Source organism: Aethalodelphis obliquidens, unplaced genomic scaffold, assembly GCF_003676395.1.
Source record: "Aethalodelphis obliquidens isolate GAN/ISIS:26980383/991018 unplaced genomic scaffold, ASM367639v1 scaffold44, whole genome shotgun sequence".
Lineage (NCBI taxonomy): Eukaryota > Metazoa > Chordata > Mammalia > Artiodactyla > Delphinidae > Aethalodelphis > Aethalodelphis obliquidens.
The window spans coordinates 4929719-4941459 of record NW_020837988.1 but is presented as its reverse complement, the minus strand read 5'-3'; the positions used below and the strand labels follow the sequence as shown (position 1 = coordinate 4941459).

The following is an 11741-nucleotide window of genomic DNA, read 5'->3' as shown; positions in this document are numbered from 1 at the left end:
GCCAGGACACCCTTTACCTGCCTTTCCCTTGTTACCGAGGTAAGACTGTCAGCCAAATGTGGACGTAGGCCCTATTGAGGGTATTTTAAAAATATGATATGCTTCTTGACCCTAAGACAATACAATGTGTTGGAGGAGCCAATAACGCAAACAATCAGTGATGAAAAAGAGCACATTGTCGATATTAAATGAATGGCATGGGTAACGGTGTAAAGCAAGTTCTGAGAAGAGAGCCATCCCTGGAACGGGGCGGTAGGGAAGGCCAGCCCAGAGGAGCCTTGAAGGGCACGCCTGGCACAGAGCATGGCATAGGGATGCCACTCAGAAAGGACAAGCCTGGCAAAGGCAGAGGAACATTCCAGGAAGGAAGAATGGGGTAAGTAATAGGTGGGAGGTTATGAGGACCCGAGCTAGGTAGGAATAATGGTGGAAATCAGACATGTCCAAGCATGGAGGGCTCGGCTAAGGGATGGAGCCAAAGAATCAAAACGGATCCAAAGATTTCAACCCTGGTGTCTGGGAGACTTAGACGATCATAGGCGCGAATAAAGAATCTAGAAAAGAAAACCAGTTTGTGGGTGGCGTCTTCGGGTTCTTCTCAAAGCAGATGTGTACTTGGGTGTAAGCCATCGATTTGGGAGTTTATCTTTGGAAGCACCTTGAAGGATGGGGGTGCGGAGACTGAATCAGGAGAGGGGAAGTCAGTTAATGGTGGGTTAGTGAGAGGTTATGCCTTGGGCATTCAGGGCTGAATCTTACTGGGAACCCTTTGAGCAACTGGGTAGAGTAAAATTCAAAATGGCCAAATCGAAGGAGGGAAAGGATGGGCTATTTATCCAACAGCTCCCTTCCCTCGTGGCTTGAGGGTTTTCCTTGGAGGTGTTAAGCCCCTGGCACTTCTGAGCTGCTCCTGCAAGGAGCTGAACAAGCCCCAGGAGCATACGGAGGAGCTGGTATTTACTGAGCGCTTGCTCTGTGCCACGCACCGTCCCAAATGTTTTCCAGCTCTTAACTCATTTGTGCCTTGAAACAGCCCTATGAATTATCCCCATTCTACAGACGATGACACTGAGGACAGATCCATCAGTACCCTGTTACTAGAAAGTACCCGAGCTGGGCTTTGAGCCTAGGATTTAGTCTGGCTCAGATCACCCGCTGAACCTGACGCTTTCTTGCCTCAAAGTGTACCTACTCTTAGGTAGATTTCCCCTTTCTGATGAGCTAAACAATGGAAACTTAGAGACTTTCCCAAAGTCATGACGCGCAGACCTGTGCCCTCATACCATGTGTTATGTGTGTTGATTGATGAAGACAAGGTGTCCGGCTTTGAGCACTCATGTCCCAAGCCAGTGCTTTATTCCCACCATCACACTGACCGCTCTCTCCTGCACTGTGGTCCGTTTCGATCCATCACTTTGTCACCATTGCAGGACTGTTGGAGGCATCTCCTTTCGATAAGGGGGAGTAGAATGGGTGACGGAAGAGCATACGTGGGGCAGGGATGGGGCAGAAGGAAGGACCCGAGAGCAGGTGGAATCATGGGGTCACTAACATTTATTGGGCACCTGTCATAGGAAGGACACTGTGCTGGGTGCTTTCTACCTGTCCAGCCACGTTCTGACACCAGCTTGAGCAGGGCACCTACGCCTCCTGGAATAGACTCTGGTGCAGCAGGTACAGGTGTAAGAAGATTCAGCCCTTGCTTCCCGGAAATTTACAGTCACGCTATCTGGAAGCGTGGAGTAGGGGAGAGATGTTTCTGAGAGATGCCTCTGGGTTGAGCCCTGACTCTGCTCTTTGTTTGCTCCACGACATTAAGCAACTCGCTTAACCGTTCCCAGCTTTGATTTTTCTTTTCTCTAAGATGAGATTAATAACAGCACCTACCATTGGCATATTGAGAGATTGTATGACGTGATGCATCATAAATGTCAGGACAGTGCCTGGCGCACAGCAAGCTCCCAGAGAACGGAGAACCTCAGCAGCTACGACATTGGAATTGGCGCTACCGGTGAAAACAAGTGTACGCTGGTGCCAGGAACCCTACTGCAAGCACTACATCGAATTTCCAGATACCTCTGAAGCCCCTACTCTGTGCAACATTCTCAACGTTGGGGATAGGAGGATCATGACAAAGAGGAATGAATGCCTGACCTCAAGAAACTTAGCCTAGAAAAGACTCAGAGTGCTCGTTGGTTGAATGGAGTTCTCTCAGGTCATGGACATGTGGGAGGACTTCATGGAAGAGGTGACATGTGAGCTGGCCTTGGAAGGTAGGTAGGAGATATGTACAGAGCTCCATAAGCAGAAGCAGGCTGGGGAGAGGAGGCACTTGGGTCTACAGTGAGGACTAGAGAAAGCTGAAGTCGGCTTGGAAACAGCAAATATTCCAGTTAGCTTGGAGTGCAGGGAGGGTTGTTGGATAAGGTCAGGCATAAAAGGCTTTTGATGCCAAGCTGTCAAGTTTACATGTAATTTTGTGAGCAGTGAGGGGCTTCTGGAGGTATTCTTCCTCCACAGTTTTCATTTATATGTACTTGAAATTTAACACACTAATTCTGAATTTAATTTGGAAATGCAGAAGTGCAAGAATAGCCAAGCAACTCTTGAAGGAAAGTGGGTGAAATGTCCCACTGAATATTAAGATCTAAGAATTTTATAAGAATTAAAGCATGTGATAATGGCATGGAGTTAGGAAAAAATGGACCAATAACAGAACAGAGAACTATGAACCTGCTCCCAGAATGTGGAAACTTGATACATGAGAGAGTAGATGCTGCAATTTTTTACCACGTGCATGTGGGTGGATATGTATAAGGGTTGTGTGTGTGTATATATATATGATTTTAAGCTATTTTAGAATAGATTTACAGAACAGTTGCAAAGATAGTACAGAGAGTTCCCATATACCTCACACCTAGGTCCTCCTGTTATTAGCATCCTTTATTAGCATCTTACTTGCAACAGTGAATGAATCAATATTGATACATTATGATTGATTAGACTCTTGCTTTATTCAGATCTCCTTAGTTCTGATCTTACGTTCTTTTTCTGGTCCAGGGCCCCACTTTACATTTAGTCGCATATTTCCTTCGTCTCCTCCGGGCTGTGGACGTTTCTCACATAAGACTTTCCTTATCTTTGGTGACCTCGATAGCTTTGAGGGGGCACTGGTCAGGCATTTTGTAGAATGTCCCTGCACTGGAATTTTTCTCATGATTAGATGATAAGGGAGCACTCTGTGCCCTACCCACCCTCCACACTTTACTCTTGGAAGGAGAGCAGCCCTTCCTTAAGGAGCCAGAAGTTGTGCTCTAGTTCCTTCAAGGCAGAATAAGCTACATGAATTTTATGTTCCCTCATATATTTATTTATTCAATGATCTACGTATATCCGTGTGGAATCATGAATATTTGTTTTATACTTTGGGTTATAATCCTACACCATTGTACTTACTTTGTTGCTCAGATCATTCCCCGACTTTGGCCATTAGGAGCTCTTTGAATTGGCTTCTGTATCCTTTCGAGGTACCCCATCACTGTGTGGCGTGAGTGCATGTGCTTTCAGGCAGTCTTTCTGGGGCTGTGAGATGCTCCTGGCTCATCTTGTATATTTCCTGCCTCAGTCCTAGAATCAGCCATTTCTCCAAGGAGCCCTGGTTCGTTTTATTGGACAGTGGTATTAGAAACAAACCATGGCTCTAGTGCTTATTGCTACTGGGGTATCGTTGCTTCTAGGACCTCTCAGCAGAGAGAGCAGGGAGATACATGTGTGCGTACTAACCCATGTGTATGCACATATCAATAAATACCCTGCAGGACTGTGAGACGATACATTTCTGTAGTCTAAGCCACGTATTTGTACAGCAGCCCCGGGAAATTAACACAAGCCCCCCCCCCCCCAGCCTGTCCCCCTTCCTTCTTTTATACCCTCAGTGTTTCCTCATAGGCATGGCTCTCTTGCCCTCGTTTGTGGTTGCTTTGTGTTTGGCTACTTCCTAACCATTCCTTCCAGAATGAGGTCAGACACCCGCCTTCTGGACACCTTGGCTGTTGCCCCCAGGCAGGGTTAGGTGCCCGTGGTCCTTACAGCCTCTTTCACATCCACGCAGTTATCACGATGCCGTGTCCTCCTCAGGCTTGACTGAGCCCCTCTGGCTTGACTCCTGCTTTCCTGCGTCCAGTGTGTGCAGGTGGTGAATGAACGAGACGCGGCTTCAGAAATTGAAGCCTGACTGACCGGGCCGTGGGAGCTCCAGAATTTTAATCTGGAGGGTCTCAGGGTGGCAGGTGGTTTGCACAAGTGGAGCCTTGAAATCACGTTTGCTTAGCACTTAGGGATGGGGAGATCAGGCCGCCCTGGAGGGTCACCTCCCTCTACGATCCAGTGGAAGCAGACCCTAATATCCCGTCTCTGTGTCGGATGAAGAATCCGAGGCATACATGGTCATTCCAACGTGAAGGGCACACAGCTAGTTGTTGGCAGGCAGGGGTTGCAACTTAGCTGGGTTTGCCCGACTCCAGGGCTACTAAGGTTGGTCGTCCTGGGCAGAATTTAGCTTGGCGTGACCCACCTTATGCACAGAGGGCAGCCTAGACCTAACGGAGCTGGCAGTGAGGCTGGAATCCCAGCCTTGTCTCCGGAGTTAGGGCGCCGGGGAGGACAGCTGTTGGCGGGCGGACCCCAACCATTCCTACGCTGCTCTGCGTTTGTTGTGGCTGGAAGACGGAACTACATCTCCCAGGAAACAGTTCGTCCCGCTCCCCGCCCTCCCCGCCCCTCCCCGCCCCTCCCCGCCCCGGGCCCGGCTGCTATTTAAAGGCAGAATGGTCCGGCGGCGAGCAGAGCGCGGAGGTGGCGCGGTCGAGGCGGTGTGGGCGCGGGGCGTCACACCCCGTAACTGGCAGCCGCCGCTCGGTGCTTCTCTCCTGAGTCTCTCTTGCCCGGCGGGCTCCCAGCCCCCGCCGCCCGGGCCCCGCGGACCTGCAAACCCCAGGCCCGGCGGATTTGCCTTTGGCGCTTTCCCGGGCTCGGCAGAGGGGTTCCCGGCTGGGATCTCTGGGGTCGCGCTGGCGATGAGCAGCGAAGAAAGGCGAGGCGCTGCTCTCCGAGCGCGAGGAGGCGGGGTGCGCTCGCCGGGGTCGCCGGGGCGCCGCTGGGGAACCCGGGCCAGCGAACCCAAGCGCGATTTCCGCGGGTCCCGGGCGCAGAGGCCGGGGCTGCCGGCGCTTTGGCCTTGGATGGAAAGTTGGGAATGGGGTAGGGGCCTCCGGACCCCCTAACGTGGATTACTTGGTGCGTCTCGGCCGGGCTCGGATGACCCACAACCTCGTCTCCATCCGTGGATTGATGCACATTCTACCTAACAGTCGAGTCCCTTACCTGTAGGTAAGTTGCCCCGCGATCCGGGGGAAGAGGGGGGGATTTCACCCCCTGCGTCGCTTTATGAAGGTCATGGGGTTCTGGGTTGAAATTTTTGTTCTTGTAATTGACATCTTTCCAGAGGTCATTTTAGCCATCCCTCTGCCTCCAAGCGGAGTCGATTCTCCCGGTGGCGGTGGTCATCGCCCATCCTGGGCGCTCTCGGTCATCTCCCTTTCCAACGCCTCCTGGCCGCTGGCTGCCCCGGGGGACAGAGCCCCAAGTTGGGGAGAGGTCCGTGTGCTGGGCGTATCCGCCCGACCCCCCATCGCACTTACCTTCTCACCTTGTCGCCCTGCAGGGCCCCTTACCTCGAGAGCTGAGCCGCCTCGGTGAGCTCCCGTCGTCTGCCCATTGGCGACCCAGAATGCGATCGGGGCGCAGCGCTTGGAGCCCCCCTCGCCGGGGGGGTGGTGAATGTCTCTGGTCCCCGGTCCTGGTTGCTGGTGAGCGGCTATACTGCAAGGACTGCGCCATCCATCAGGCATCTTTCTGAACGGGTGGGAGGTAGCAGGCATTCGGTCCGGGGCGTACTCCCGCCCCCCGCCGTCAGTGCACATTGTTAATGGAAGCGGTTTCCCGGCCAGCGCGGGGAGGGGGCGTAGTCTTGAGTCCTGACCTGGAAGCACGCTGCTTCTGAATCCACAGCCCCCCCGATCCTCGTCCTTTTGTGTGGGCGCTGTTTGCAGCGGCGCCGTGCCTGTCGCTGAGTAGGTGCAGAGTAGATGTCTGCTGAATGAATGAGCGAATCCGCCTTGATGTGCAGATAAACCAGGGGCCTCCTTTTCCTGCTCCCCCTTTGGCACTTGTCCTCAACTCTTTCCCCCGAAGATGGTTTCCTGGGGGTGCTTTCCCAGATACGGGGTTCCCTCCCCTCCCTCCAGCTCCGTTGGCAGTTTGTCTGTGATGATCCATTTCCTGCCCAAAAGTCCCTCCTGCATAGAACACTTCTGGAAGCAGTCACGGGTCTCCCTTGGACTGTGTGCAGGGTGCCAGTGCCTCCCGTGAGCACCTGCTTGGGAAGAGGGGGAGAGCCAGGCACCACAGGAAGAAAAAAGGTGATGTGTGTTGGTACCGCCCCTCCCCCAGGAGCCTGTGCCCTGGCCACACCCAGGTCCGTGGAACTGCCCACGTTGGTGCAGTATGTACCCTGTGGCCCTTCCTCACCTTCTCTGGGAGAGGAACTGTTGAAATTGTCCCACTGATGGCCGGAAGCCCCGCCTCTGCACCCCGTCTGATTTTAAAGGTAATCCGTGCCCTTTCTCTGTCTTTTATAGAAAACTACAAAAAAGAGCAAAAAACAGGAAAGGAAACACCCAGTTCCCACAGTAATGCAATTTGACAATATGTCCCCACTGCTGAAATCCTGCAAATATGTACAACTTTGTTTCCCGCTTTATTCCCTCTCACTTTGTGTTTTTTTTTTTTTGAACATTTCCCCATATAATGACTGTATTCACTGCAGGCATTGAATCATAGTTTGCGTGACAATTCTCCCATTGTTGGACACCAAGGTATTTCCAAATTTTTACCCTTTGAATTCATGCATTGGTGAGTGTCTTTTGTACATAAGGATTTGCACATTCTGAATTATTTCCTTTGGAAAATTCCCAGAAGTTACTCTCTTTGCTCTCAGTCAGTCATGTCTAAAATCAGAGGAGTGGCCCTCTTGGTAGACATTTACGAGGTGGGCTTGGAGGGAGATTGCACCACTTAGCCAGCAGATAATCCCACAGCTGGGAGCCAGAATACAGTAGGAGCCCAGACAGTGCTTGCTGAGTGAATGCAGGTTTTGTTTCGTTTTGTTTCTCCTGCAGCAAAGAGTTGATCAGCATATTGGTTATGAGAGTAACTTGAAATTTGCCTCCAGGACTAGGGTCGAAATTATATTAGCAATGCCAGAGACTGAGATTTACTAGGCAGCTGGATTTAAAATGCTGTCTTTTTAAAAATTATTATTAACTTTTGATTTTGATAGAAATCTAGATTTACAGGAAAGTTGTGCAAACAGTACACGGAGTTCCCTTATACCTGTCACCCAGCTACCCTATATGTTAACATCTTATAGATTCATAGTGAGATGATCAAAGTGGGGGATTAACATTGATAGAATAGTTTGAACTAATCTCCAGGCCTTATTCAAATTTTTCCAGCTGTCCCACTAATGTCCTTTTTCTGGTACAGGATCCATTTCAGGATCCTGCATGGCAGAAAGTGCTGTCTTGTGAAAAAGTGAAAGTTGAGAGGGATTCAGCAGGCTGTCTTCTTTAAAGACCACTTAACTGAGGCATGATTGACATCCAGAAGGTTATACATGTTTCATGTCTGCAACTCGTGAGTTTGGTGATAAGTATACGCTGTGAATCTGATACCACAGTCACCACGGTCTTTGTCGTAAGCATACGCATCACCTCCAAAAGTTTCCTCCCGCCCTCTTATTTACTATTTTACTATTTTTTGGCGACAAGAACACTTAATGGACGCTCTCCCCTCTTAGCAAATGTTTAAGTGTACAAGATAGGATCCTTAACGATAGGCGCTGTGCTACAGGAGGGCGCTAAAGCTTATTCATCTGGGCAGACGGTCTTTATTCTGGAGATGGTTCAGAACTGAGAAGTCCATCCCATCTCCTTTCCCAGGTTAACTCACCCCCTTCTCGCTGTTTATGGCCAGCAGATGAGACCCTCCAGGGTGTAGAGGGGAGAGGACCCTTGACCATGAGTGGGAGAAGCATCTCCGTGTACCCTTCTCCTTCCTTCCATGGACCTCCCCTGGGAATGAGTCGTTTAGTAGAAATTGGGTTGTAGCCTGATCTGTCCCAGCGTGCCTTGGGGGTGTGTGTAGGTGGAGGATGACATCCGGGTGCGTGAGAGCCAGCTGTGAAGCCCCGAACCCGGCGGCGGCGAGTCCAGCGTGCCGCGCCTGTGATTCACGCCTCCTGACAGCAGGTGTGTCGGGCGCTAAGTGCAAACCCAGCAGAGGCAGCGTTTACTGGGGATCTGGGCAGATCTAAGGGAACGCGGGTTTCCGCTCGTGCCTCAGTGTGGATTGAGGGTTTTGTCCAGCAATCTTGGGCTGGGGGTGGGGTCCCCCTCTTCTTCAGGGCTGAGGAGAGCCAGCCTGGAGGGGTATTTGGAAGCCACTCATGTGGATGGAGGCTGGCCCAGCGTCTCTGCATAAGAGAGCACTTGTGTGAAGTTGAGGAAACTCATGAAAGAGGCCCTTCTCCTGCCGCCTGCAACAGAGACCACAGTAGTCCAAACCTTCCACCGACAATACACACGCAACCTCGGGCTGTCTTCTCCAGCTGGGGGTGGCTGCCCGCAGTTAGAGTGTAGGTGATGTTTGTTTGGGATGAGGAAGTTCTGAGGTTACGTAAATCTCAACCAACCAGACTTCTGTTGTCCCGATAGAGTTTCTCATTACTATAGTGTCTGGTCGCCTAGACCTGATTTTTCTTATACTCCCAGCCTTCCTGTTATAGCTTGTAAACTGAAAGATATTCATCCTCTCTCTGTCTCTGTCTCTGTCTCTCTCCCTCCTTCCCTCTCTCCCCTGCCCTTTGTGCACTGGCACAGACGTTTTCTGTCACCAGCCAGCTCCAGTTAGGATCATAACAGGAAGTGTCGGTGGGAGAGGGCTTGGGGGATGTTGTGACTAAACAGTCCTGGAACAGCCCTCTGTCTGCACCTGCCTTGTCCCTCTCCTCAGTGACTCCTCACGGGTCCTCCCTGCCCAGCTCTTCCCAGATCAGCGTGGGCCCGGTTCAGCCCGCGTACTTGGAGCTGCTCCCCCCAGCCCCCTTGCCTGCACCCTGTGGTTTGCATAAAAACGAAGTGCTTGGAGAATTTGGTAAAAATCTGAGTATTCTTAGCAGCCATCCCCACCCTCCCCCCACCTTTAGAGGTTCTGTTTTGGTACATGTTGGGGGTAGCACTCAGAAATGGGTATTTTTAACAAGCACGCCAGGCCATTTTAATACAGGTGGGCACTGTAAGAAACAGGGAGTTGATTGACTTCTTGGCCAGCTAAAGCCAGAAATGAGCCTTTTCCCATTCAAGCGTACCCAGCTGCAAAGCTTCTCTGTCCTCCACCTCCTCCAGGAAGTCTTCCCAGCTTGCCTCCACCTGGTCTGGCCCCCACATCTACTTACTTGTTTTGTTGGCACAGGTTGTGACATAGAAGTCTTGAAATCTGGTGCCCTTTGTACTCAGTGAAGTCAGAAGTGGTTGTATTTGGGTGAACGATAAAGAACTGCCATCCTGGGCTTAGGTATAAGATCTGCAGCGTGTCCTCTGGGGTTTGTGAGTTCCCTGGGAGCCTGGGCAGCTGTAAGAGGCAGCTCCCTGGGACATTTGTGTGCCCAGGCAGACCCTGCTACTTCTCTTTCTGGCCAGCATCGTCCTAGGCAATGTCCACTGTCATCGTGGAACTGGTTGGGGTCCTCCACGTCTAATCAGCACCCCCTTCATCACAGGATGGATGCGCTCAGTTCATTTCACAAGAGGACAGGAACGGTCCTGGATGGATTTCCTCTCTTTGAGCTATGCCATTGGCAAAAGACAGTCTGTTCGAAACCACTCCGGCTCCCTTGCTTTACGGACTAGGTTTGTTCCTGGAAGAATATCTATACAAAAACCAATCTCGGTTGATCACGTGATATGTGAAAGGCCTGGAGGAAATTTGTAAGCTACAGGAATGCTGAAGTGGCAAGTTTCTGTCAAAGAATTCTTTTGGTGATGTGAATCATCACCTCCTCCCGTATTTGGTGTGTTGGTACAGGTTTCTACACAGAAGTCTTGAAACCAGTTGCCTTCTGGGGGTGGTGAAAACAGAAGCAGCCGCATTCGGGCAGATGACAGAGGGACTGTGGTTCTGGGTCTCTGGAAATAAATCAGTCCCTCCCCTCGGGTCCGTGAGGCTCCCAGGTGTTTGGAAAATGCCTCTTATAGGGTCAGATTTTAATGGTTTTCAGACCCGCCGCCTTTGCCTAAAACATGGGCCCTTGACCTCATTTCTCTCTAGCCGTTTCCTCCCCTTTCCTTTCACTGGTCTGAGAGCCCCGGCAGGACAGGGCGGGAGAGACCATCTCTGCCTGCCCAGCAGTTCCATCAGACAATCCGTTGGGGATTTCGGCCGTGCTTTCTGAGCCACCAATGGAGTATATTCCCTCTCCCTAATCATAGACGCATTTCCAATCCGTTGCTTCAGATTCCCTCACTCGTTAATTCTGCAAATATTGGTGCCTGCTGGATCATTCTTTCTTTTTTCTTTTTAAGATTTTTTTTTTTGGACGCAGACCATTTTCAAAGTCTTTATTGAATTTGTTAACAATACTGCTTTTGTTTTCTGTTTTGGTCTTTTGGCCACGAGGCATGTGGGATCTTAGCTCCCTGATCAGGGATCGAACCCGCACTCCTGGCACTGGAAGGGGAAGTCCTAACCACTGGACCGCCAGGGAAGTCCTTGGCTGGTTCTTTAGACACTGGTGCAATTGCTTCGGGTCAACACCTGGGCGGTAGCGCTCTTTGGGCCGGTGGTGTGCCTCAGGCGTGGAAAAGAAGGTGTCTGAGATGCTGACCTTTGGGGACAAATTCTTCAGTACGTGAGTGAAATCCTCAGGAGCTCTAAGTGACAGTGATCGTTTCCGCCCTCGTACCTTCTTCACTTAACTAACTTCGGAAACATTTTTAACCATTCTTAATTATGGTAAGATGGACATAACACCAGTTTACCACCTTAACCATTTGTCCGTGTGTCAGTGGCCTTATGTACACTCACACTGTTGTACCACCATCACCACCGTCCATCTCCAAAACGTCTTCATCACCCCAAACTGAGACTCTGTGGCCGTGAAGCACTGACTCCCGCAGCCCCCAGCCCCTGGTAACTGCCATTCTATTTTCTGTGTCCATCATTTTGACAACTGTAGGTATGTCCTGTAAGTGGAATCATACAATATGTGTCCTTGTGTGTCTGCTTTATTTCACATCATGTCCTCAGGCTTCACCCATGTTGTAGTGTGTGTCAGAATTCCTTCCATTTTAAGGCTGAATAGTTTTCCGTTTAATGTATACGTCACATTTTGTGTATCCATTAATCTGTTGATGGACACTTGGGTGGCCTCTACTTCTTGGCCATGAATAATGCTGCTCTGAACGTAGGGGTACAAATATCTTTTTGGGTCCCTGCTTTCAGTTCTTTTGTGTATATACCCAGAGGTAGAATTGCTGGGTCATATGGTCATTTTACATTTAACTTTTTGAGGAACTGCCGTACTGTTTTCCAACAGCAGCTGCAGCATTTTACATTCCCGCCAG

The 11741-nt window shown here is 50.6% G+C and overlaps 2 long non-coding RNA genes across 2 annotated transcripts; one reads left to right on the top strand and one right to left on the bottom strand.

Annotated features, from left to right (window-relative positions):
• Positions 1-4517: 4517 nt before the first annotated feature.
• Positions 4518-10018, bottom strand: LOC113606389 (uncharacterized). Its single transcript, XR_003427515.1, has 2 exons — positions 9575-10018; positions 4518-6702 (listed from the first exon to the last, which is right to left on the bottom strand). It is a non-coding gene; the product is annotated as an uncharacterized LOC113606389 (long non-coding RNA).
• LOC113606390 (uncharacterized) lies at positions 4768-6965 on the top strand. The gene is made up of 2 exons (XR_003427516.1): positions 4768-5388; positions 5723-6965. It is a non-coding gene; the product is annotated as an uncharacterized LOC113606390 (long non-coding RNA).
• Positions 10019-11741: the final 1723 nt, after the last annotated feature.